The 24875-nt window shown below is 35.7% G+C and overlaps 1 protein-coding gene and 1 long non-coding RNA gene across 5 annotated transcripts in view; one reads left to right on the top strand and one right to left on the bottom strand.

Moving 5' to 3' along the window:
- Positions 1-24875, top strand: part of LOC145686159 (uncharacterized) — a 550748-nt gene that overhangs the window by 95322 nt on the left and 430551 nt on the right. The gene's annotated exons all lie outside the window — the stretch shown is intronic.
- Positions 1-24875, bottom strand: part of LOC145686162 (uncharacterized) — a 135534-nt gene that overhangs the window by 49881 nt on the left and 60778 nt on the right. The window lies entirely within an intron of this gene.

The raw sequence follows: 24875 nt of genomic DNA, 5'->3' as shown, positions 1-24875 counted from the left end.
ACGTATGATAAAGTCAAGTACTTGACCTACTAAGTAGAATTTGGTACGCTACCATTAAACCACGGAGGCCAAAACCGTGAACTGGCGTGCTCAGAAGATCAGCGCAATTTGTAGTAATGTTCAATTAGCAAGGGTGTTACATGTTCCTGTATTGTTTATAGTATTATACTACAAATATAACAAAATATAATGATGAAATAAATCATCAAGACGCCAGGGTCGATTAGGTGTTCCTGGAATGGTGGCTCAGTGGTTGAGCGTTCACCTCTGGTGAATGGGGTACTTGGTTCGATCCCAGCTCTCACCAAATAAACTTTGTGGTGGACAAACACCGTGTGGGAAGGGGGTTCTCGGCATTCTCCCGTTTCCTCTCACTTCATTCATTCACGATTTCTCCTTTAGCCTAGCCGGCATAACTGTCGGACGTAAAACTCAGATTTCATTTTCATTGTTTTGTTCTCGTATTACTAGTAATAGCAGTAGTGGTATTCGCTGTCGTATTAGTATAGTAATGAGTAGTAGCAGTAGTGATAGTAGTAATAGTAGTAGCAGTGGCAGCAATAGTGAATTTAGCACTAGCATTCATAATCGTAATAGTAATAGTAGTATTAGCAGTAGTAGTTGTAGTATTAGTATCACATATGGGGTAGCAGTTTTACATATCTTCTCTGTTACTCGTAATGCACTAATGAGTGTAGTATAAGACTTTTACGTTCATGAGCTGTATTATTGTACCTAGGTATAATAAACATGGCTGGACAGAGCATGCACAGATAACACAGACAGACAGAATAGGGGTATAGAAAACAAACCTTGGGTAACCTTTCACACGATTTTCCCATTCGAGAAGGACAAATAGGCATTGCAATATTATGACTACACATTTCTCACTTTCCATTGCATATTGAAGGATTGACTTGACTTATCTGACTTGGTTGTTCTTAGGCCGGTTACGCCCTGCTTGTTTGTGCCCGGCCAGTTTAGGGTCCGGGCCGTCTTTGGGCCTGGGTTTGCAGGGCTCTGGTTAGGAAACGACCTATACTGTGCGGGTTAATCTTACATGGTGATCTGTGCATCGGATTCAAGCCCACGGTGATAGTAGGTTCCGCCCTTCATAACTTCGCTGCTACATTGGATGCAAAACGCAAGAAACACCATCACAGTTGCTTTACGATGTTGAGTCAACATTGAGAATCGCTCTAGGGATAGCACCAGGATCGCTCCAGGGGTCTGGTTTGATGACGCACACTTCATCTTTATGCATGATCGAGCTCCATGCCACCGAGCCAAAGCTGTGACAAAATGCTTCGAGGACAACGAAATGAGTGTTCTTGTGTGGCCGGGCAATAGTCCTGATATGAACCCGATTTGATTTTTAGTTTAATATTCCTTTCAGTAGCGAGGCTATATGAGACGGAACCTACTGATTAATGTATAATCCGAACCACATGAGCCCGATTGAAAACCTTCCGAGCTTCATAAAGAAAAGGTAGGGAAAAAAACAAATTACAACCAAACATCAATTGAGTGCTTGAAAGTGAGAAGGGTCTATGCCACACAACCTGAAATTTTGATGTAGATACAGCTCCTGTTGTTGCTGCTAACAATTTTTCCAAGTACCCTGTTGATATTTGAAGGCAAATAAGCCATTGCCCAATAACAATAACCATACATTATGCATTTTGTACTTGGCCTAATAAATCTTCAATTTTCTCAAAACTATCTGTTTGTGGCATAGACCCTTCTCACTCTCAAGCACTCAATTGAAAAAAAAAAAAAAAAACATATCAATAATTTGTGGTATCATAATGCTGAATTGAAGAAAAAATGTGCTAAACACGTACATATCGTATTAGAAAGGATAAAAGATTTAATAAAGAATAAGGGATTTCATAGGAAGTATTAATCTCTGTGTGAGAGATCATTTTCTTGTAAGTATTCCATTTTATTTTTTGTTTCCAATTCGGGTATACACAGTGTATAATAATTATATTTGAATATCACGTACGCATTTGTTTTATTGATATTGAAAAGCATGTGCCACACCCACTAGAAATTAGGACAGATTGGACTAAATTCGAACGTGTTTTCTCACGTAATATTGTAAGACCAGTAAAATATCCAGAAACTGAATGTTGACTCTAATAATTTGAACACGACTGTAATTTGTCTATATGGGAGGCATTACGACTCATAAACGTAGAAGTAGACAGTTTTTGATTTAGTTAAATTTGAGTTTAGCTTCTCGTTCAGCAGGCAAGGCTATATGAGACGTGGACTTGCAGCTTAATGTGGGATCCGAACCACAGGTGCTTCCGCTGGGAGTCTATCCCGGGACTTCCAAGCTAAAGATGTGCACGCTATCTACATCGCCACGAGGGAACTCATACTCAGTGAAGAGAGTTTGTGACTCGGGGTTAACTTCGTGGTTCGGATCCCAGGTTGAAGTATATAGGTAGATAGTCTTTTCATAATCTCAATACTAAATAAGTCTAGATACTAGTACTTTTAGTTATACCTAGAGTTTTCATTTATGAAAACAAAATCATCAGAATTTGAGCTCCGTAGCTATCTAATATTTAGTTCTATGAGGTAATGATCTGTGTTTTTGAAATATTACTTCGAAATTTCATAACCGTATACGGCTATTTCTCAAACGTCTATAATAATCCGAACATAGTAATATTTTTAAAATTGTAATTTTATTTGTACTGACTGATAGTGCTACTGTGTGACTACTTCCATCCAAGCAACAGAGAGATTTGTATCTGAAATGGTTACAAAGCAGGCGTTTCATTTCAGTGTTAAGTGTTTATAAGGGAAAACGCATATGCCTATTCATACAAAGGTTTCAGTGTGTCTTTTTCTCTCGCTCATTTTGTAGACAGTAGTCTTACGGTGTTAACCTTTTCAAAGAAATGGAACATAACTGTACAGACTAATATAGCCTATACTATTTTTTAAGTGACGTATATGAGCTGTAACTGTCGAACACCTGACGCTGGGCTTGCACTTCTCTCAACATTATTTTGTTCTCACTGTGAAAGTTTCCACAGGTTTTATCTCATCTTTATACTACAGAGACTAAAGCTTCAATGCTATAAAAAAAAAGTTTTTGGAATTGCTGTTCTCGATAGATAAACAAGAACGTATTTCCTGGTTCTCTAAGCTCTTCGTTAATGTCTCTCCATCAGACCAAATGACACTGGATTCGGTTGTTAAAACCTTGCTGTTAAAAGCTATTTCGTTGTCATCTGGGAAGTGTATTGTCGAGGTGGAATAGAGGTCTTAATGATAAATAATGAAGTCTCATTTCCTTCTGTGTTAAAAGTCTGTTAACTGCATTTTTAGGAATGATCGTTAACTCTGGTGACATGTATATTGCCACATAATGTTTTATTCCCTGTGTGACCTTTACATTGTAGATTCAGTCATGTAATATTTATAAGATTTAGAGCTTGATATCCTGAGGTCCTTCGCAAGAACATGGTTCGAGTTCTCGTCTTTAACGTGAGAGACCCAGGTTTGATTTCCATTGGAAGCTCATGTCGTTTGCATCCCACATTAAGCTGTAGAGCCAAGTCTTGTATAATCTCAGTGGTGACAGGGGACGAGTCGGAGTAGGTGAGACATGTAACACACTTGTTCGTACAGCGTGAATATACTGGGGAAGTTGCTCTCTAACTGCCAAAAAGTGAACTTTATTTACTAGCTTTGTTTTAGTTTGTTGTAAGGAAGCATCACAAGCACCAATATATGAAAACCACGAACTAAATGTAGCATACTAACCCTAAAAATAGTGAAAAGAACAAAAAGCTAAGTTTTTCGTGCAACACACTTGTTCGTACACCAACTATGTTTTCAGAAGGGTGGCTCCTTTTCTTGATGTCTCTGAGCTTGTTATGTAGTCGCCTTCTAGAGGCACAGGTTGCGTTACGAAAGATGAGAGTGCACGGTATTTTACGCTCTGCATCTGGCTTGAAGAAAATGGTTTGTGGAAAGGAGTTAAGTAGTGCTTTGAAGAAAGTAATTGTGAACCTTGCCTTAAGAGGTAAGTTACTTGAAACATAGGAAAAATTGTGAACAAATGCTATTTAACTATTCAGTACATTGTTAACAAATTTAAATACAACGGCTCAATAAGAAATTTACCACGCCTGGCACCAGTTAAAAAAAAATAATAAAAAAAAAACTAACTAAATGAGAGAGATGAGTGAATGATTGCGACTGAAATAAAACAAAATCCTAAAATTAGTTTACCACAACTTCGTCCAGCAGTTGAAAGTATACGTGGGAAAGTAGTGTCCAACCAGACAATCCGTAGAGTGCTGTGGAAAAACGGCTACCATGATAGAAGAGTAAGGAAAAGGCCATATGTCAGCAAGAAAAATCATGATCTTAGACGTGAGTTTGCAAAGAGGCATCTGAATGAGAGTCAGGAATTTTGGGATAGTGTCATCTGGTCAGATGAGATAAAATAAACTTATTTGGCTGAGATGGCATCACAAGAATGTGGAGAAAAGCCACAGACGGATTCAGATACTTCTTAGCAAATTCACGTCTAAGAGCACAATTTTTCTTTCTAATACATATATGGCATTTTCCGTACTCTTCCACCATGGTAGCCGTTTTTCCACGGCGCTCTACGGATTATCTAGTTGGAAACTACTTTCCCACGCACATTTTCTACTGCTGGGCGAAGTTGTGGTTCACTAATTTTAGGATTTCGTTTGATTTCATTAACTCATCTCTCACATTTTCTGGCGCCCCGCGTGGTAAATTTCTTGAGCCGTTCTATTTAAATTTGTTCACAATGTACTGAATAGTTGAACACAATTTTTTCTATATTTCTAGGTGACTTTTTAAGACAAGGTTTATAATCACTTCCTTAAAATCACTACTTAATTCCTTTCGACGCCCCATTTCCTTCAAAGCAGATTCACAGCGTACACGTAAACTACCGTACACTCATCTATCTTAATGCACCCTGTGCCTCTAGGGGGCGACTACGTAACAAGCTCAGAGAGACGAAGAAAAGGTGTCACCCTTCTGAAAGCATAGTTGGTGTACGGACAAGTATGTTGCACGAAAAGAGTAGCTTTTTGTTCTTTTCACTATTTTTAGGGTTTTCATGTTACATTTGGTTTGTGGTTTTAACATATTTATGCCTGTGATGTTTCCTTATAACAAACTAAAACAAAGCTAGTACATGAAGTTCACTTTTTGGCGGTTACAGAGCAATTTCTTGAGTATATTCACACTGTACGAAGAAGTGTGTTACATATAAAACTTATTATTTAAGTTGTCGTAGCAAGTAAAAAATTCCGGCATTTCTCGTGTAGAAATTCTGCAATGTCCTTCCTGTATTTCTTTGGAAGTTGTACTTCTGAAGGGCATTTTTCCCCTCTAAAGCCTCCCTGAAGGACAATAGTTTGTGAAGCAGTTTAGTAGTCTTTCTAGGTTTCGTTACTCTAGCATCGTAGATCGATGTTGCTCTCGAGGAAATTATAACTAACCTTGTTTCTACATCTGTCCATTCAAAGATTCTACGGAATTTTGCATGTTTCGGTGGTCTCCTGTTTCGCCACACTGCAGTCGAATGGAGTACATCTGGGGTATGCTAGAACACACTGCAATGACTAGCAAATTCTAATGGACAAACTGCTATTTGTCATCCTTTTACAATACAGATTGGGATTCGAGATAGACGTGGAGGGGTATGTTTGCCTTTTCGTATTATCTGTATACAGAAAGATACTTTCTTGCTAAATAGGTGTTCTAGTGAAGTGCTGGAGTACTTGTGTATATAGTAAAGGTTTGATTCTCGACAGGGAGAGTAGACTGTAGAGAGGAAACGTGGAATATTGAGATACAATAGGCTGTCCACCAAATTGATTGCCAGACAATCTATGAGAATTATGTCAGTTGTAATCCATTCTTAACTGAAAGTGTTTTCTGTATTTTTTGTCATTCTTTTTCCCAAAGTAGCGCTTGCTGAGGGACGTAATGGCGCAAAGTTCATAAATCAAACATATGCTTTTCTAGAAACTTTTATTTATTTTTATGAATGTCTGTTCGTCGAAAGTCATTAGTTTCCTGAAATGATTGAGGGATAAATGGCAAAAACTTCGGTTGAAATTGGTTGGAATCGCGAACTCGGAACCTCCTAAAAAATGTTGTTTCATGCTTTGCTTTGCTGACAACGAATATTATTGACGTCACTTTTCAACTATGATTAAATTACGACATGTACGACTTGTATATTCATTTTTATGATTCTTGTTATATAGTTTTTGTATTACAGTATGTTGGATTCTGATTGTCAGGTAAGAAACAATAACGGTTAAGTAGTTTAGTAGTACAAGGATGGAAGACTCCATTTTCCTTTTCATTCATTCAGTGAGAACCGCTAAATTGCTTGTCTTTGGCGGTAAAAGGTGATAATGAGTTTCTCTTTGAAGGAAAAATGTAAGATAGTTTCAAGCAGGTTTTCATAAGGAAGCAGGATATAGAAAAAAAATAACGATTTTGTAGGTGCTGCGACTGAGAGGAGAAATGAAAGATTTATTAAATACCTTTCGTCCGTTGTGACGATAAGAAAGCAAGAAAGTCATTAAGTATTGGTGATTGTATCCTGGAAATTCACATGTATTCAGAATGTGGGACATAGCTTCAAAAGTCAATACGAAAGTAGATTGTGAACTGACAATGCAAATGCGATATTACTGATTAAATGGGAACAACTTGATCTTAGCCGTCCTAACTATGCAATGAATGACGGTGATTTGTTGAGGATTCGAGAAAAGTTTGCGAGCGTATTATAATAGACCTACATGACAATTCACTGTAAGTCAGAATTAATAAAAAATAGTAGATCAGAATTAATGAAAAATGGTATATCTTTAACGATACTTTACTTGGAATTCAATTGAAGCTTATGCATTTTTGTTTATGTTCCAGATCAATCAAAATAATTTTTACATTAGAAACCTCAACAATGGGACACAGGCATCCTCATTGGAGGAGGCAAATAGATAATGTGGAAAAATCTTATTGAGTAATACACAATTTTAAACATTCAATATCTTAGACATTAAAAAAAAAAAAAAAAAAAGTATCGGATTGTGTTTCTAATTGTATCGGATTTCGAGATTTGGCCATCTTATTTTAACAGTTGCAACTCGCACTTGTTTCTACTTGTCTTTTCTACTTCCCTTCTCGGGGATGTATATAAAAACGCTTAAACACTTCTTTCATTATCTTAAATGAAAACTCTAAATATCTAATTTTATGTCTTTACCTTAACGAATTTCAAGATATGGCCATTCAATTATAACAATTGTAACTTCACCCTTGTCCTTCCTTTTAGGGAAAGTATCAAAAACGATTAAACATATGTCGAATTATTTTAAATGAGAATTTCGAAGTCCAAATCCCGAATTTCATGTGTCTAACCTTAAGAGATTCCGATATATGGAAATCTTATTAGAATTATTCCCACCCCTTTTTCATTCTCACTCCTTTTCTTTCTTTCTAGGTCAGATAAAAAAAAAAAAAACGCTTAAAGATGTGTCTATTTTAAATGAGAATTTCATATACCAAAATCCGTGTCTCTTAATATTCAGTGATTCCAAGGTATGGCCACTTTAAGATAATTTCTCTTCTCCATCGAATTAAAAAAAAAAAAAGTCCTTCCTTCGTGGGACCTTGCATCACAAATCCTATCCCGTGAAAAAATCAAATTTCTAGCTTAAATGGTTTGGCCTGGGCGTTGATCAATCAATTAGTCAGTCAGAACTTCTTTCATATATAGAGATAATAACATTATTAATAATAATAATAATAATAATAAATCATAGGTATTCTGCCATTATTGGCAGGTCACTTGCTGTAACTGAGAAGCTTCCATGCTTCACAGTCTTCAGCTGACCTCTTCGTCTTCACGTACGATTTTTCTGTTTTGATATCATCTATTAATTGTAGTCTGCTTCTTCCCCTCCCTCTCTTTCCTGTCACCATACCCTCTAGCACATCCCTTATGATATAGTTCCTTCTTATTTAATGTCCCAACGAGGACAAATATTTTTGAAAGGAAGTCAGTGTAGTCTCAGCCAAGCCATGCCATCAGGAAGTTTGACAGTCAAAGTTGCATCCTTTCTTCCCGATTGCAAAGAACAACATTAACTCTTCACCTGTATTTGTTTGTTGGCACTGAATCTGATGATTTGTGTGTTTTATCCGTATTTCATTGTGGTGACAGAACAAGTTCTGTGATTGAGGTGCAGTCGTGTTTCAGAATTATCAACGCGGTTGACTCTCGTATGCAATACCTGGTTTCGACTATTAGTACATTTTAATATTTGGTTTCGAATCTTACTAGGGGAGCTTTTGGTATTGAAGAAATGCTTTCAAGCGGAAAGTAGGACAATGATTCTGTTTCTCTCTCTCTCTCTCCAATTCTTTCGATGTGTGAATTATTTTGAATTTGGCGTTTTGTTTTTCTAGTTTTGCATGTTTTATAAACATTGATAGTTTTACGTATTTCGTATTTCATTAGTTCGCTTTCGAACTGTGCAATAAATTTTGGATTAAGCAGGATACTTACACTGCTGCTGCTTTTTTTTTTTTTTTTTTTTTTTTTTTTTTTTTTTTTTTTAGCTCTGCGATCAATATTCCATTAACGAACTGGCAACGTTGTGTTGAAATACAGTGAATAGCTTTCTATGCCATTTCTACTTCAGCCACAAAGCAGCAGAATGGGTTGTTTTTTGAAGTGCTCTGTCTGGTGAAGATGTTCTTCCCAACTTCGTCCATCTGACTTAGTTTCATTCTCGAACTTGAAGAGGATGGGTTGTTGGAGAAACAGTCTACCATTTTTTTTTTTTTTAATTTCCTTTAACCTTTACAACATTGCTTTTTTGTGCGTTTTGTAAAGAGAAAATTTCCCATACAATAGTCTATCACGTGATCATCTTTTGAATTTCTTGATGTCACGAATGTCTGACTTTTTCTTAATATTTTATCGCGATGATTTTGAAAGTAATTGGACTTGAAAATTCAGTATATTTCGCTTGAAAATTCTTGCTGGGAATTTGATATATACTGTGCAAATTAGACAAAAGAACTATTATTATTATTATTATTATTATTATTATTATTATTATTATATAACAAATTTTTTGCCTTCATATCATGCTGTGGCTTTATATATTTGTATCAGTATGAGGCCTCCTTTAGCAGAAATTATATCTTGATTTTTTTTTTTTTTTTTGAATAATGGACGGACGGAGTAAACAGTATAATTTTGTAACTCCCACTGCAAATCCCACTGCATGATCCTAATAAATCAATAAATAGTTAAGTCATTAGAATCTTCTTTGGGCAAATTGCCTGCATCAATACGAGACTAAATAATATCGACTTTGCCGCTATTTTGGTTTCCTTGCGCCTTGCGAGTACAACGTATTTTGTGGTGAGACTCTCAAATACTTATCCATTAATCCAGACCTGATTTATTTTCTCTTGTATTTGGCTCGGGGTTTTGTGGGACAGAAATATCTCCAGTTTCATTGACGTAGACTGATCCTTCGCCAAGTGGTATTGAGAGAAGACACTGGGGAATAAACAATGAGGCGTATTATGTATTCATTGTCTGTTTGCAAACAATGACCGTAATTTATTTCCATTCCGTAAGATTACAGAGTAGAAGCTGGAAGAGGCTGGGTGGCTGCTGAACACAGATTATCTTCCAAGATTCTAATAATAATCTGTTAGACGTAGGTTGGGTTCGTATCTAGACTGAAAGCATTTCCATGGCATTGTTTGTGAATGGGCCCTTTAATAGAATTTTCATTATATAAGGACGACATTATTATTTTCCATTATATAAATGTAGGTTGAGCGTGTTATTGTCTACAAGCAAACTTCAGTCACTGTTTTAGTTAACATGTATAGGACTAATAAATTACGTCACTCGCTTTATTGTATTGTACCATGTTACGTACATATGCACATTTTGAATACCATGTGTCTCGATGTTCCCAAAAGTATATACTGTCACTTCCCATTACTATGGTTCAGATTTTCCAATAATTACTATTATAATACTGTCAGCTTTCAACGTAGGAAAACGAATTTTTTTTTTTCAAGTTTTCCAGGTATAGTCCACACACAGATTTTAGATAATAAGGCATTGTAGGAACTTATTGAAAAAATAGTGTTTACAGTTTATTTGATTATTATTAGGATTGCGCATTGGATTTCTAGGCTTTCGGCAGCTATGGCCATTTGTTAGTCCTGGAATTTGCCTGGAATGAATGAGAAAAACCTCACTCAGGATATCTGGCCTGAAAAAGATGTTAATTTTTCGCGCTAGTGTCTCCACTGACCGGGAATCGAACCCGGGACCGCTAAGTTACGCGAGGCCACTATTTGGATATTATGTGCAGGAAATAATATTCCAGTGAAAAATATATTTTTTTAAACTACTACAAGATCCATTTTCTTGATTTTCGCATTGTCATTTAAGAACACCGGCACTGTTTATACTAATTCATTATAAATGATAACGAGATGAATCAATAACAAATGTAATAGTACAATAAAGAAATGTCCAACTTATAAACGCTTTATCGTTACCTATAATTATACTACTGTCACTATATACCGATATTCAGTTCTTTTACTTGGTAGAGTCCCCGGAATGATGAAATTTTTATGTGATTTATTGGTATTTTTGATTATATCACTTGTGCAAGCTTTCCCTCCTCCTGTGGCCGTTTCCAAGGGAAACTAGATTTTTTCCATGCAGGGCAGGGCATATATATATATATATATATATAGTTTTTTTTGGAGTGAATTGTGAGGCAGTTAAAAAAATGTCAATTGAGATGTAATGCACTCTAATCTAGAAAACTAGAAATAGCGGTGGTGGGACCGTTTTGATGATATAGAATACCCAACTCAAAAGCCGTTTTACTGTCTCCTAGAAGTTAAATTTTGAATGTATTCATAATACAAATGGAAATAGCAGTTTTTTTATCCAGCAATGGTATGGAAGGGGATTTCCCTCCCAAAATTCTATAATCTTCCAAAATTTTTGATGGCATAAGTGTAGCATGTAATGATGAATATGGTCTCCCTCCTAGAGCTTTAGAAATTAGTCTCTTCCTTTTCGGGAGCGGGGGGGGGGAGCGTCTAATGGACAGGTCACTAGAAATAGTCACTCGAATAAACGAAAAAGAGTAGCTTTTGTACTAGATACGAAATACTAGTAGTGCCCTAGTCCCATACTTAGATGACTGATTATGTGATATCCGCATTAACGATGGTATTTTGTAATCTGCTAACTATTAAAATAGGATAACATGAATATTACTCAAAACTCAATTTCCCAAATACGAACCTGGAATTACAAGTATAAACGGAAGCCTTAAATGACCCCTTCCCCCTAATAAGAATCAAAATGACTTAACGACGTACGCAGTGACAATTTTCTTCCATCAATTATTCCTACCTTTCATTGTTAATATTTCAAGTGTGAAATTACTTCAGCAATATACTTGTCTGTGTAATTTTGTCAATTGATTACTAATTGCGGTTTGATAGCGACAGATACAGAATACAGATCCATCCGCTCCGGGCCGGGCCGTCTTCGGGCCTGGTTTGCAGGGCTCTGGTATGAAATAGGGAGAGAAAACAATTTTCATGGTACGTCGATATAAGGTATGTAGTGAATATTCTACCTGTTGCTGAAGAAAGTAATTACTTGAATAAAACATGGAACACACACAGATAGTGAGAGAGGTTTGGTCATCAATCATGCATAATTTCGTTGTAGAAGATGGTGGATAGCAGATAATGGGTTTTTGAAAGTTATCGGAATTGGGACAATATATATAAAGAACTTAGACAAGCATTATATTTAAATTCATTACAGTGATAGTAGTTGTTTTTCATTCTCATATTATACTTGTATGTATTTGAGAACAAAACACAGTCAGTATGTATATTGTGGATGCGGAAGTACAGAGAGCTGTGGGTTATGTACAGCAATTACACGGTCGGGAACCTCAACATGAAAAGCAGATGGTTAGCGAGCAGTGAGGCAGCGGACGGAATTGAGGTCTTTGTGACCCAGTTTTTTTTTTTTTTTTCAACAATAATAATCGTAGAGTCAGCTTAGGATACTGAAAGGGAGGTTGAGATTCAAAGTGCAGGTATGCATCCGAGAGAGAGAGATGGGGGAGGAAAAATTGTTATAATTTCTGTGGTAAAAAGAAATAAGATTCTGGAAAATGTTTTCTGTGAATAGGCGCTTGTTTGCAGTTGAAATGGTTGGTGAAATTAAATCTGTTGCAATATTCAGACGGAACTTGGAAAGGTAACGCATCTGAAATTCTAATATTGCCATTTCATGGTAGAAATAAGCCACTTGAATATAAGAATTTTCCGCAAAGTATCCACTGGAAGATTGCCTTTTTTTTTTTTTTTCATCATGCTAACCTAAGTGCAGAGTCATTCTTCCCTTTTAAAATGTGTTTTTTCTTTCTTTTTTATTTTTTAATGTGTGACCGTTATCCAGCTTTGTAACTTTATTTGCAATGATAGTCATGATGCATTTTTTCTTACCAGAGCAGAAAAACGAGAGGCATGTGCTCTTTTCTTCAAAATAATAATGCACAGGATTTTAATAAAGAAGTTTCCAAAGATAAACAAGCTATCCTTTGAAAAAAAAAAGGACTGTTTGGGATTTTTTTAAAAGGAGGCTTTTTTTTTTCGTCTACGCTAGTTTCTCGTAAAAAGAAAAGAAAAAAGGAAGCGTTCCGTTGTTTGATTGCTTCAAAAAAGTGCTTCAATCTTTTACCCTTAAAGAAAAGTTAAACGATTTTATTATTTCGTAGATTTATAGGGGATTGATTATCCGGCAACACGCCAGTATTCATTTGACACTCAAAATTTTCGCGAGCAGTGGCATACGCAAAACGGTGGAGGTACCGGTTTTAATTTCTGTTTCTACAAGGTACGTATTATGGAGAAATATAAATTTATTGTATTAAGATATTAATTAAAAAGAACTGCATATACTCTGAAGCTATATGAACTTAGGTGGTTGAATCTCCCTCTCTGTTTAATGACATTCTTTATAAGTCTCTGCTCGAGAGGGTAGTTGATTTAGTGGTTTAAAAAAAAATCACAAGTAAGGATTTATTTTTAATATTTCTTAATTAGCTTAGAGGGCGAAGGTATACTGCTTTAAATTAAAATGTCAATCCACAAAGCAATGCTTGTTTCAATTTTCTCTCTCCCTCGTTTTTTTTTCCGTGAAGAGAGTGATGGACTGAAAATGGATTTAACAGGTCTCTGGCAAGAAGAAAGGATGCGACTCAAGATGTCTGAAAATATTTTTTCTTTTTTTCTTTTCTTCTTTTTCTTTTTCTTTTTGGAACAACTCAGAAAGTTAGATCGTATTGTAAGATAACGCAACAACCAGCCCTATTTAGTAGTGTCGTTTTTCATATTTCTAGTTATTCTAACAGTAAGTATTATCGAGAATGCAATCTGCTGCAAGGAGATTTAATGTACTTGTGTAAATAACTCATTCTATGACAGATGAAACCTCATAAAAACTCTTCATTGATTTCTGTCCTTAGCCAACTGCATTGTTTCTACTTTTTGTTCCTATTTCTGTGAGATCTATCTTAATATTATCCTCACATCTGCGCCTAGGTCTTCGTAATGGTTGTTTTTCGATTGAATATGCAGTTACAATTTTGAAAGCGTTCCTAATTTTTCATTTTGGCTACAGGACCTGCCCACCTGAGCCTCCTAGACTTGATGACCATAATAATATTTGATAAAAGGTATAAATTATGTAGTTCCTCATTATGAAGTTTCCGCCATTCTCCATTCTAGTTCCTCTTGGGTCCGAATATTTGTCTCAGGATTCTATTCTCAAATACTTTCAGTCTACGTTCTTCTCTAAAAGTAAGCGACTGTTTCGCAACCATACAACACAACAGGCATGATTATCGTTTAATACGTATATTTTAAACCTCAAGTTCCTCAACAGAATCGCGAAGACAAAAGGTTTTGAACTAAACACGAATTTCCTGCTTTCAGTTGACATTTCATTTCTTCATGGATATGGTTTTGATCTGTTAAAATGTTGATCCTAGATATTTGAAAGTATGCACTTTGTCGAAACTATTTGTGTAAATAACGAACAAAAATGAATTTAAAATTGTAGTCCATTTCTAAGTACAAGGATTAAGAAAGTAATTGTAGAAAATATCTTTCTTGTTGATGCTTCGGTAGCCATTTTGTGGACAACTTTTTTTATCTGTTCTCGCAGACCAAAAAGAAAGGTGTATTTGTTTTAACTATACAGTATCTACCGTTTTAAAAATATGTTTATAATAGTCAGGGACAAGAAATACATTCCTTTCTAGATAGTATAAATAGTTAATCTCATAATACTAAATGCATATAATAATACTGATCACCGAAGTCGTCGTATTAGCACTTATTTTGTGCGTGTCAGCAAACGAGAAATTCGTAATAAATTTGTGCTTATGAATCTTAACTTTTGAATGCTTATGAAAGTACGACCTTGAATCTTAGAGTAAATACTTGGTATGCTAATAATTTCCAAAGCCTTTCAAAAAGGACATAACTGAGAAATATTATTGTGTTGCTTATATAACAGTCTGAACAAGAATCTATTGGTGCTTGGTACTGTTGGCATAGCTGCTTTTCCAGATAAGGTTATGGCATGTTACGAAAGGAAAACTGTATGTCGGTAACACCTGTACAGACACAATGATAACGAGTAGGCCCCGTTTCCACTTGTTTTACCGTAGTCGTTATACAGCTTTTGTTAGAATGAATATAGTTATAATAGTAGAAAATATCATGTCAGCTAGAAAGAAATTCCGTAACAATAATTAATTTGTAAGTGCTGCCAAATGTGAGATACTCTCAGAAACCTAATTGATGGATGAATGACCTAATTGATTTATAAGAATAGAACAGATGTAAGATCAAATCTTCAGGCTACATCAAGCATTTTTGTGCTAAAAATAATTTTATTGAGAAAGCGTACAAATATGTATCGAGTTACTGAGATTTGAAAGGTGGTTCCGGACTTGTTGTAACCTCTATGAACCCTAATCATATTTTTTGACCTTGGAATCTAGAATGATTGTTGCTAGGGGTCTCGGGTTCAAACCCTGCTCCTGCCAAGTGAACTTTGTGGTGGACAAACACCGTGTGCGTGGGTTTTCTCGGGGTTCTCCCGTTTCCTCCCACTTTCTACATTCCACCATTTCATTCATCTCTCATCATCACCGTCTCCTTTAGCCTAACCGGCATAACCGTGGGACGTAAAATTCAAAAATTTCATTTCATTTCTAGAACGATTGTTTTCGCGCACCTAGTCTAAGATTCATGCCCTGTTGTGAGTGTAACACCACGGATGCAAACCCGAGTACTGGTTCGCACTCACGGCTCTCGTAATGGCTAGACAGCGCATCTCTTATACGGGGTCCCTGGTTCGATTCCAGGGGGCCTTGAGATATGAAAGCATTATGTTGTTTCGGAATCAATCTTTTATACTGTAGGGTTACATCTTCTATAGCCTTTGTGCTAACAAAGGGCTCTAAACTCAAATCAACAGATTATTGATCCCAGTTCCATTTTTTAAATTGTAGATCCCGTTCTTCAGATCTCGATGTTGCATAAGAACGTAAGCAATCTCACACAAATTACCGCCAAGTTCCATGTTAATCTTCTGGAAGGTAAAATCAAGAATTTACAAAACACACAATAATTATATAAATGAAATCTGAAGTTGAACTTCTTTGTGAGTAGTGGATCAACATTCTTACGAGCGAGTGAGCGAGAGAAAGTATGCTTGAGCTTCAGTTAGGGCTTCATAGTAATTCGAATTCTACATTGAACTAAAGGTCCTTGTAGCTTCGGTATACTATATCAGGGGTATAGAACCAAAACCTGCAAAGTCCAATTTTCATTGTTGTTAGGAAACTAGGAAAACGTGTCACAACACACCCTTATGTTTCAAAATTGAACGGTTCTTTGTTTCGTGGTAGATTTCACTCATCTGCATTAAGTACTGACCACTAAACGAAAAAAATAGTCAATTCTGAAAGATATGGGCGTGACGTTTTGTTCATTTCCTAAGAAAATTGAAAAAATGGACTTAGCAGGTTTTGTTTCTGTATGAATACAAGCGAATGGCGTATGGATATGTCGACCAAGATAACCAAAATGGTCATTATGAGTGAGAACAAAAGTTTTGACTGCAAGATCAAATTCGTCGTTATCTTTAATCCAAATTTATTTTTTAGATGGCAAGGGGCCATGCGATATATCGATTAACATTAGCCCAAGTTTAGAAAAGCGATAGTAATATCATATCATACTTGAAAGGTATATGGAGAGTATGGTGGCTCAGTAGTAGAGCGCTCATCTTTGGTTCAAACCCTGGCCATATGAGTTTGTGGTGGACAATATCATGTCTGTTAATTTTCTCAAGATTCTTCCATTTCCTCCACATGAACCGCTTTCTGCAGCAGACATGTCCACCATTTACACATTTCCTTTTTTGTGACGATAATGGTTTGTAATGACGATAATGGTCTGTAAAGGTCAATGGATCGTTTAGCACCGAAATGATATTTGTCCGGTCAATAACAATGGGCATCGCGACGCCTTCAATTTTCATATGATGGAAATATCATAAAGATAGTTTTCTTCCGTTTTTTGCCTCCTGCAAACATCACGAAATGTGGACATCTTTGCTTTTTGTATTAAGCGGTTCACATGTTCATTCTACAAATTATTTCATGATCATTCACTTTAATCGTCTGTTCCTCTCTTGGCCTAAAAGAATGGCCACGACATCTTGATTCTTTTGTTTTGATTTTTTATTAATGCAATTTTTTAAAAGTTTAACGTCCTACAGTAATGCACCGAGGCTAAGGGAGACCGTGTTAATGAGATGGATAATAGTGGTGGAATGGTTCAAGTCAGGGACGGGATTGAAGAATCTCGAGAAAATCCACCACAAAGTCCACATGGCCGGAGCTGGGACCCCACGCACCAAAGGTGAGTGCTCTACCACTGAGCCACCGCGGTCCCCTTTATATAACAGACTATGCTTCTCTGTTTAGTATTGAGCATTCTTGCTACCGCTTAGGCGTTGACTGATACAAAATTGATTTTTAACTAATTTTTCGTTGTTTTATGATTTTCAACGAACTTAGAAACTTCATTGCTGAATTTTCTCTCTCTCTCTCTCTCTCTCTCTCTCTCTCTCTGTGTCTGTTATTTGCGAATTTTTCAATTTTGAGCCTTCCATTCGATAGAGCATCAAAAACTCTATTACAAAGAGGTTACGGAATATTTCGCGTCATTGTTACTGTTCCCGAAATATTGGCCAAAAATGTTCTGATTTCGGGAGATTTAAGGAGCCATTTTTTGGAAACCATAAATCAGACACATGATATTTGTGTTGATCAATGCCTAAGAGGATGGTGAACATTTTGGTACCAAATAGTAACCGGTGGCCACTGGTTATAAGTGCCTTTTCAGTATACATATGATTATAAAAAGTGACAGCTGAATATAGCTAATTCAATAGATACCCTAACACGCAGGTTCCAGATACGCAAGTGTATAATCTATTGAATTTAATCTAATAATTTAATATACAATTTCATATAAATTTCGAAGAAATTAATGCTTTTTAAGTTCGTTCCGGCAGTGTTCTTCGAGCATTCTCAAGTGGTTCTTTAATTTAAAATTTCGCTACACAACGGTTGCGAACGACTGACCTAGAGGGACATTCATCTCGAAATTTCATTTTCTGGGAATACATAGTTACATATCTTTCGTATACTGAAATTTTAATAAAATACACATGAAACGCTTTCGTATTTTTTTAAAAATTGTATATTCCATAACGAGAAGAATATTTTCGAGCAAATCCAAAGCTGACAGTGGATGGAGATTCTCTGGTGAATGCAATGAAGATATTTGTCTAAAGTTTGTGCTTTTCTTCCATTTATCTTCTTCTTCTTTAAATAATGAAGTTGTTCCATTTTGGTTGAGCTCAATTTTTGGTTTATTCCGAAGTAGTCCTTATTTATAGATCTGAGCGTAACGTGACTTTTTAACTAACTATAAATATACATTTTTTGTAAGCGTGTTCTAAAGTGCTTTTCCCATTTCAGAGGTGAATAAAAATCCTTTAACTAACCGGCTGTACAGGTTTAAACATTGGGAAGCTATAAAAAAAAAAAAAAAAAAAAAAGCATAGTACGTACGGTATAAATGGATAATGGAACTAATGCTCCCTATTTCTTTCTCTCTTTTTTTTTCGTCGAGTAAAAGAATGAAATTGTGCATCCGATTTATGAGACTACGATGGTTATTTCATATGTGATGAGGCGAGAAACATTTATGCATACATTTTCGTGCGCTTTGAAAACATGAGTTTGAAAAATAGAGTATAACGTTTGTGAAGTGTATAAACTATTTTTATGAAGAATTTTTATTACGGGAATTGAAAAGAAGCTTTCCTTTGTAGATTTTTATAGATGGCAATATCATATGCTTTAAACGTCATATTTTATTCATTTTGTTTATTCCTCCCGTATGCAATATTAATTCACAATAGCTCGTTTCCAGCATTTTATTACTCACACTGCAATGATATAGTTATTTCGTTGAATATTTTCTGGTTCACATGTAATGTGTGTACAGTATGTATATACACATTACTTGCTTGCTATTTGTGTGCTGGAAGTCATTACACATTGTTTATTGCATATGCCAATCATTCGCAATCGAAACTGATTTTTATAGAATTATTTCTGAGCTAAACATACTTTTGGAGTTTTAACTAGGGTTTAGGAAACGAAATGAGACAATTTTCGAGACGAGACGTCATTTTGATAACACGACAGGTTTCAACATTACCCTCAACCTTTGTGTCCTGCGCATTTATATTCTAAACTATACTATGCACAAGAATGGAAGGCTTTATAGGAAATTGTCCATCCATCTGTTTGTCTGTTGATCGTCGTAAGAGCACAGAATTCTCGTTGTTGATTGGTGCGTCGTGAGGCAGGTGAGGAGCAACGTGCATTCAGATATGGCGAACTTCAGTCTACAACAGTGGTTCTCAACCTAAATCCTATCACGACCTCATTTTATCACAACCTCTTGCCAGTGACCCCTTTATTTCTGGTTTGTAATAAGCTTGTGTGGGATTCTTAATATATTTTATACGTATTGCGGGGATCTCACGATAGCCAACCATCTACTTCCATAATAGTAGAATACATTTCTTGTATATAGTGGATACAGTAACTTTCTTAAAAGCGAATGGACTAAAACCAAATTTGGTCAGTTCTTTCATATTATAAATATCGAATACGATCCGTCGTACTGTTTTCAAAATGGAGGCCGTTTGAAAACTTTAAAACTTCATAATTCCCTTAATTTTGAGTCATATTATAAAAAATAAAATGAGTTCTAATTTAGGTTTAGAAAAAACTTGGACAGTTGTTGAAAAAGATGATAGAGTATTTTAAATGATTTGATAATGTGCGTCACGAAGATTGAAACCGGACATTGCCGAACTAGTGAAATCACACCGTATGCTCGGGTATCTCATTAACTTTGTTTTAGTTATATTTCAATATGCAGGTCTTGTTGCATTTTTTTTTTTTGTGGTATTTCCATATGCAGTTTTCATTAGTTTCATATCGTACCTCTTTCATTTAAATTGATTTTTAAACAGCTCTGCACCTGTTAAAAATGTTTAGTAAACCTATTTTTTGTTTTTGTTAACAGGATGTATAAAAATATGCCTATCAGAACAAAATTCAAAATAATATTTTAAAAAAATATTTTCCGGTATTAGATTCTAATTATATTAATTTCGTACGCTTAGCTTTTCGACACCCAATGAAACCCTCTCGTGACCTCCAGGTTGAGAAACCCTGGTCTAGAAAGCCACAAGTAAAGGCGCTGAGAGGTGATGTACTGACCACACATCGTGTAACTAAAAGCTCTGTGGGTGGCCAAAGCTCTTCAACACAACGGCTAGGAACCAGAGAGTAAATTGTATAAATGGTTGATCAAATTTTGCAGGCAGTTTTACAGCCTATGTGGTAACCATCATACCCTTTCTTCATATAGATGAAATGGGTTATTACTTAAAAAAAAAAAAAAAAAAAAGAGAAATTAAAAAAGAAAATATTTGATGCATACAAAACATGAATTAACCAAGTGAGAAGGAAGTTAATTTCTATATTTCAAAACCTTCTTAGGAGCATTTATTGTTAATTACGTAAAAATAAATAAATAAATAATAATCTATATATATAAAAGAGAACGTACAAATCCTTTGTCCGCTCATCACGCTAATACGGCTGAACCAATTTCTTTTATTTTTGGGGGGTTATTAGGATTTGGACCCTAGATGGTTTTTATCATATCACTTTAATTTTCAATTACCAGTGTCTTGAGATAATTGACCATTCAGGTGTCCATTACGTACAAATCCTTTGTTAGTTCATCATAGGTATAAAAATAAACGTATTTATATGCAACCCGCATGACCGTGTCACTCGGCGGGTTAACATAAATGACAGGCGTTATAATGGTTTTTATCATATCACTTGAAAGCGAAAAAGTAAAAATTATCTAAGTAACAAAGTTTATTGCGTTCGGGGGTGACCGCAGCGAAGCGGGGCGGGTTAACATAAATGACAGGCGATATAATGTTAACATTTACTGCAATCTTCTATGGTTTTTATCATATCACTTGAAAGCGAAAAAGTAAAAATTATCTAAGTAACAAAGTTTATTGCGTTCCGGGGTGACCGCAGCGAAGCGGGGTGAACGCTGCTAGTAAATAAATAAAATAAAATAAATAAAAATATGTGGTAGAGATAATCAGATAATTTTACTTTTAAAAATAGAAAATACCCAAAACAGAAGCAAGAGATTGGGAAGAATTAAGAAAGAAAGAAAAACTTGATTTTTCATTATTTATGATACAAACACTGAGGATGTGTGACTGGCACGTAGAATCAATGTGAATGAAACAATAGCTCCTTTTGTTTGGTTCAGATTCCATCAAAAAGCGTAAAGTATCAGTACAGTACTTCTAACGAGAGGGGAAAACATTGGATCGTATCGACTTACAGGAATTTTAACAACGTGCTTTAAAACATTCTTTGATACTGCAATTTGTTGACTTCTGGTACGATAAAGAAACGGGGGAAAATAAAGTTCAGTGTGAATGCATTGTTACATTTGAATGTTTTTCTTTTTTTTTTTTTTTTTTATACACATTCCAGGTTTGAGAATAAATCAACTTGATAAGATTTACTATTTCATGTGTATCAATAATGATACGAGCTGAATAATCTCTGTTAAAGGGAAAAAAAGCTAAGGTATCTTCTTACGGCATATACCAGATAAGAAGTTGAAGTATTTATTAACTGTGATTACCAAACAAAATATTTAAGGACAGAAGCATCTCCATGGATGTCATGTGTATGTATGTATGGATAAGTGGATGAATGGATGTAGGTGATCTTTCCATACGCCCTCGACTTTTTAAATAAAGCCATTATATATAGGTATACAGGGTGTGGAAAAAGTCCCGAAGCGGTCCAATATTTCGCGAAATATTGTCATATAATACTCGGCACCTGGAAATGCATAAGGTTTTTTTTTAAGTTGGAATTATATTTTAGTGTACAATTTCGTACACAGTAATTAAAAAGTGACAACATGGTCAAGGTTGTGTGAATAGGGAAACAAACTTTTTCATTGAAGACAACAACAGCCAGGTAACCTTTACCTAAGCTTCTCGGCCCGTTGCTTTTTCCAAAACAAACACCTTGTGACGTGATGGACTTTCCTAAAATAAAATAAAAACAAAAATACTTACTAAAAACAATTTTTGGATTTTTCACCATCATACGTCACGAGATTTAATAATATAAAAAGCACGGGCAAGAGGCAGAAGGCAAGAAAATTGATCCATCCTTCGTTCCGTACAGTTTGGGTCAAAGCTTTAAGAAGCAGCCATGGAGTTTGGAATTTGTGCCTTGTAAGTATCCTTTTTTTACTACAATATTCCTTTCCACTTTGGAGAGGAAATTCAGCAAAAACTTTGCCATCTGGCATGTAACGAGTCATTTATCATTGTGGGTGTAAGTCTCCTGAGTGGCACGCAACCCACTATGTTATACTTACAAATTTAAAAATTTTGTTTTCTTCTATACATGCAATTCAAAAATTTTATTCTATACAAATCAGTAATAATAAATTGTATTTTTAAATGGGGCCACTCAATTTTATTTTAAAGCCCTAATATAGCTTGCTTTAGCATTTTTTTAATATTTTAATATACAGATCAGCAAAACAAAACACGTGTTAAATAGTTTTGAAAAAGCTATCCAATGATACCAAACACAACCCTCTATCCCAACTCCTTTTATAGTTAGGGGGGTAACTTTAAAATTTTAAATGGAAACTCCCATTTATTATTGCACATTTGGATTCTCCAGAAAAAGGAACAGTGATTTGACCTAAAATTGAAAACAGTGCCTTCACGGATAGCGCTTGAATCGACGCACGAAAAGGGGAGTTACCAAAACATGAAAATGCGAATTTTGGGTGGGGGTGGGGATAGGGGGTTGCATTTGGTATCATTGGATAGCTTTTTCAAAACTATTTAACATGTGTTTTTGTTTGCTTTGCTGATATGTATATTTCGCGAGATATTAGACTGTTCCGGGACTTTCTTCTCACACAGTATATAGTATGCTACAAAAGTGTAAAAAATGAATCAATTCTACAATGTTATTAGCGTTTAACGAAAAAAAATGTCCAAAGATGAGAGAGATGCCAATTGAGATAGATCTTATTAAGCTGAACATAAAGTGGTATATGCTAATGCAATTGGATTGGACACATCTTACGAAGAAATTGTCTTCTTACCGCCATAGAAGGAAAGATGAAGGAAAGCGAGGGATAGGAGGAAGAAGAACACAGCTGATCAATGATTTGAAAAAAAGAAGAAAAAGAAAAAGATCTCATTAGTCCCAGGACATGCCGAAAGGCAGAACATTTATTATTATTATTATTAATATAATAATAATAATAATAATAATAATAATAATAATAATAATAATAATAATAATAATAATAATAATAATAATAATAATAATAATAATATAATGTGAAGGTTCATGAGTAGTTTTCGCTACTTGGAAGATTTTTTTGTGAACCTAAAAAATTATGCTGTACAAGAACCAAGACATTTATTAAAGTGAAGCCGATTCCACTCTCATCAACCTCTCCATAATAATGCTAACAAGTGCATAATATGCTTAATGAGATACAGCCTAAAATTATCATTAACTCCTGAGCATTATATCCAGAGAATGAATAAATATATATATATATATATATATATATATATATATATATATATATATATATATATATATATATATATATATATATATATATATAATATAAAACAGAACTTTTTAAAAGCCAAAAGTGTGGGTACGTGTTACACAATTGTCGGATACTCAGTTTGTGTATTATGTGAAATGTCTTTAAAACAAACGTCAATTTCATTTAATAGCATATTCTAAATATTTGAACAACTGCTTAAAAAAATCTCATATTGTTGAAATATGAGATTAATTCTAAGGTTCTAATTTGGGAGTATTTGCGAGAAGTATAAACGTAACCAAGAAAGTTTTGTCGCTTTTTCACCTACCACCTTCGATCATGGATATATTACCTAAGACGTACCTGGAAGATCTGAAATAGTCCCCATCAGCATCGACGATCTCCTGCCAACGTTCTGGAAGGCCATGGGTTCCATTGCGATAGACCTTAGTGGGCCATGGAGTGAAAAAGGTATCAAGTGCATGTTGCACCTCTACTAGGGATTTAAGCTGGCGTCCTTTAACGTGGTTGTTCAAGGAATGGGAACAGGTGATAATCGGACGGTGCAATGTCTGGTAAGTATGGCGGACGCAAGTGTTTCCCATCCAAGGCGTAGAATGGTGTCTCGGGTAATCCTAGCCACGTGAGGCTTAGCGTTGTCTTGTAACAGGAGGACTCCGTTGCGATTCAAAAGTGCTGGCTCCAGAGTTTGGAGTTTTTCTTGAGCACGGCTCAACTGCTGATACTACACAGTTGCATTGATGCTCTGACCAGCTGGCAGTAGTTCCCTATGCGCAACACCGCGATTAGTCCACTAAACACACAGGAGGACCTTCTTTTGTGCAGTGCTGGTTTCGGCTGTTTTGGAACCGGTTCATGGGATGCTAACCAATGATGACGGTGCCGTGGAGCTTCGTACATGACCCACATGCCAACACCCTGTCCAGAAATGATTGCTTCCTCAGACAGCAAAGAAACACAGGTGTCTGCTCGCGTTGGCTTCTGGCCCGGCGTCAAATTATGTGGAACCCATCGGCACAACTTGTAGTGCTTCCCAAGTTGGAGATGCTGCCGAATGGTTTTTCCTCTCACACTGAATTGTAATCCCAGCTTCTCACATGTCTGGCTACTGTTCGCTTGAATTGCTGCCTGCAGATCTTCATTTTGTACATGTGTTGGTCTTCCGGCACGTGGTGCGTCTTCGAGTGTTTGCAGCGGTGGTTTAACAAGTTTAAGGACTGTGACGACTGTTCGCGTAGTTACAACACCCCCACCAAAGATCTGGTATATCGTCCGCCCTGCTGCATTGACGTTTGACCCCAGTTTGAACTCGTACAGCACACGCGCTCTTATGACACTCT

The sequence above is a fragment of the Thermobia domestica genome, chromosome 5, assembly GCF_964235325.1.
Source record: "Thermobia domestica chromosome 5, izTheDome1.hap1.1, whole genome shotgun sequence".
Lineage (NCBI taxonomy): Eukaryota > Metazoa > Arthropoda > Insecta > Zygentoma > Lepismatidae > Thermobia > Thermobia domestica.
The sequence above is the reverse complement of the archived record's forward strand: the minus strand, read 5'-3'. Positions and strand labels throughout refer to the sequence as shown.